General features: G+C 38.7%; 1 non-coding gene across 1 annotated transcript; it reads right to left on the bottom strand.

The window, feature by feature from the left end:
• Positions 1–1,127: 1,127 nt before the first annotated feature.
• TRNAL-AAG lies at positions 1,128–1,208 on the bottom strand. Its single transcript has one exon. It is a non-coding gene; the product is annotated as a tRNA-Leu (tRNA).
• Between the last annotated feature and the right edge of the window lie 2,576 nt (positions 1,209–3,784).

Raw genomic sequence — 3,784 nt, forward strand, 5'->3', positions numbered from 1 at the left:
CGATAGAAATGAGACCAAGGAGGAAGGGGAGAGTACAGAAGCTTCGACAGTCTTACCTTCTCACTGCGGCTGCTCCAGCGACGATGCTCCGGTCCGGTGAACACCAGCAACGGCCGCGAATGCCGTCGACTCTTCCGCCGCCACCGCCTCCTCCTCCTCTCGTCTTCTCCTTCAATCGAGCGAAATTGCCTTTGGAAGGTTGGTTGGGGAGAAACGAATGAGACGGGGAGAAACTGCAGAGGCACTGAGGGGGAATGGCCAGTCGAGGGAGACGGCGACAGAAGTCGTGCGCCATGCGTGTGGGCGCGACGGCGGTTCCATCGCACGCCCCGACTCGCAACCGTTGACGATCGAGGGGGAAACGCGTGCGGGCGAACTGATGAAGACACCGCACGTAGCCCTTGTCCTACATGGCAACCAAATATTGCATCATCGTGCCAAGATTCGTGCAAGTTCAATAGACGACGATCCAGACGTGTGGGCGGGTTGGAGAAGTGCCACACATGTGAGCGTTACTCTTTCCGAAAAAGAAAACAAATTGAAATAGGTTGACCAGTGTAGAATTTGATCCATAGATTTGTCATGAATTGAATACTATATTTAAGTGGGGTATTTATTCTTTATAACTATTCATGGCCGGGCGAATCCTCTTCAAGAAACTGAAATAAAAATAACTACTATTAGTAATCAATGTACTGGCCTACTGCACTCGTCCGAGTATATTGTTCCCCTCCTATTTTTGTGTTGAAGTTTGATTTTAAATTTAACTAATAAAAATATATTTTATGTATTTAAAATAATATCATTTGAAACTTCTTCAAATACGTATCCAATGCTATAAATTTTATGGTGTATAACTTAATTTTTGGTCAAAGTTTGACCCAAAATGCAATGAGACTTATAAATCCAGACGGAGGCAGTACTCGATAAGTTCCTATTCGAGAACATAAAAAGAAAACGAATTGATCAGAGTCGAATTTGATACAGATTAGTCATGCTCTGAATTGTATATTTTAGTGGAGTATTTATTTTTATTTCTTTTGAAAAAAACTGTAGTATTTTTTTATTATTGCAATGTATGCTACAGCCCTACCGGGGGATCCCTTTGAAGAAAATAGAAAAACAATTGACCAGAGTGGGATTTGAACCCACGCCCTTTCGGACCAGAGCCTTAATCTGGCGCCTTAGACCAACTCGGCCATCTGATCATTATGCTTAGTGAAACAATAAATACCTTCTTAATCTTCTGGAACAAAACGAAAGGAAACCGACCAGATTTTTCACAATAATGATGCCCAACAAATGAACGACGGAACCCCACTCCCCAGCAGAATATGGACAGCCCTAAAGAAAAAAATAGGATATCGGTATGCGATGTAGCATTCGGCTCGAATCTTGGATGATACGATGACGCTCTAAAGTCCATTTACTTCGCGGTTCCTTTTTTCTACACAACGTAGGATAGATTTGGAAATAAGATGTGCATCACTCGATCGTGTACAAAAAATTGTTGTTGTGAGAATATAATCGAAAATGCCAAACAGAGACCGAGCTCCATGGAGCCCTTTAATTGAAAATTTTAAAATTCAAATTTTTTAGTTTCAAAAAGTTCTAAAAATAAGTACAAATATACTAGATACATAATGTACTTGTGTGCAAAATTTCAGGTTGAAATACATTAAAATGTGAGCTACACAAAAAGGACAAACCTAGGTTTTTTTAGCATATGTACTGTCCATCCTCAAAGTCCACGATTTTGTTCTTTTTGCACAGCTTGCAATTCGAGGTATTTCATCCTAAATTTTTCACACATACACTTTACATCCTTGCATGCATGTGCATTTTTTCAAAAAAAAATTGAAACTGAAATTTTTGAATTTTGAAATTTTCAAATGGAGGGCTCCATGGAGCTCGGTCTTGAAAATGCCCTACTCGGATATAATTCCTTATATTAACCTACTACAATTAAAGTTATTAGTCTCCTTTGTTAGCAAAAAAGATTATTAGTATCCCTTTTCACCCAAATAAAGGGATTTTTTGTTCACAAATAAAGGTTATTAGTACCCCTTTAGGTAATCATCTTTTTTGTTGGGCCAACATATGCTCACATACACTGGCCCTTATAAACACACGCGCACACCCTACCCCATGTGAGCCCTTTCGGAGTTGACACAACATCTTGAGATTGACGAAGTCATCACATGTGTCTCGTAGTCGACTGGGACGTCTTCTCCTGAACGAACATCGCCCGGGAGTCTAAAATAAATGCAGAAAATGTGACCATCACTGCAAGTCTACAAGTTGAACCCTAGTGAGCTGACTCCATCACAAGGAACCTAACCATCTGAAGTACGCTTAGTTTGTACGGGCCTTTCTTTAATCAATGTTCTGATCACTCTCGTAGTGACCTTTTGGCTACTGAATTGTGTTTTTTGTTTCCAAAATTTACACGATATCATAATTTGGCCGCAGTTGACGGGGCTTGCTTGCCAAAGGCAGTGCTACCCTAAAAAAAGAAGGTAGTGCTTTTTTGCTATTTGTTATTTATACATTCTCGTTATTTATGCTCAATATAGTCCTAACCAGTTTTTTTGCTAGTCTTGCTTACTAGTGTTTCCTTGCCATATAAAGCGATTCACATGTGTTTTTGGATAAGTTACATACCCACATTTAACTAAATCAAACAAACTAGTTAAAATCCAGTCACCTATTCGCCCCTCTAGTCAATATCCTTGATCCTTTGAGAATATCCTTTTTAACAGGTCATTTATAAAATACCACCTAGAGGAGAAAGAAAACAATTGTACATGAATGAGCCCAGATCTTGTTTGCTGGACACTTGCTCATTTATAGTCCAGGCGACTCGGATCACTTCCTTCATTGACATTAAGCCTGGTTCAACGTAATTCCACAGGATTTCTGGGGATTCCAATACTCAAGAATATTCATGTTGCTTATAGAACTTGTTTGGTATGCACGATTGGAAACTATATGATTTTTCTTTCTATGGTTTACTTTGCATGCAATCCCACTTTATGATTTTTTTCTTTGGGCTGTAACAACTATGGCATGCACATAATATTCTACTAGTAAGATTTTTTGTTTTGTTTTTTCTATACGGCGCAACCAAACAGCTTCTACTGTAGATTCTATGTCTCCAATTCCTATAGGATCTTTATGGAGTTTTCTATAGGTTTTATTATGACATCCTAATATTCCCTTTGTCCCATAATGTAGTGCATATTGATTTTCGTGAAAGTAAAGCTTCACAAAATTCGAACAAGTTTGTAGAGAAAATTATCTATATCTATAGTACCAAATATATACCATATGAAACGGAAATCCAATTTGGCTCCCGGGAGCACGTGCTCCTGTCCGTGAAAAATATTTTTTTATATGTAAGAAAATCCCCATTTTTTAATGTATTTTATAGTCACATCCAAATGCTACCTGCAAAGTTTTAGGCAAAAAGGCTAAACATTTTGGCTTGCGCAAAAGAACCATACTGAACACCAAATATTACCCAAAAATGTCATCCCAAAATTGTTTTCTCAACGACGAAACACTAGTACTCCGCTTCGCATGAAAATTGTCAGGCATGCTTGTGACACTAACACGAACATCCACAACAAAATTCAGAATTTTTTGAAAACATTTTACTGCATTTTTAGGTATTGTTCATCCGAGAGCAAATGCTCCTCGGAGCCGAAACGCCTCCATGTATGAAAATACATTTCATGGCGAATCTAATGATATTGATTTGGTATTCTATATGTTGATATCC

The sequence above is a fragment of the Triticum dicoccoides genome, chromosome 7B (genome assembly GCF_002162155.2).
Source record: "Triticum dicoccoides isolate Atlit2015 ecotype Zavitan chromosome 7B, WEW_v2.0, whole genome shotgun sequence".
Lineage (NCBI taxonomy): Eukaryota > Viridiplantae > Streptophyta > Magnoliopsida > Poales > Poaceae > Triticum > Triticum dicoccoides.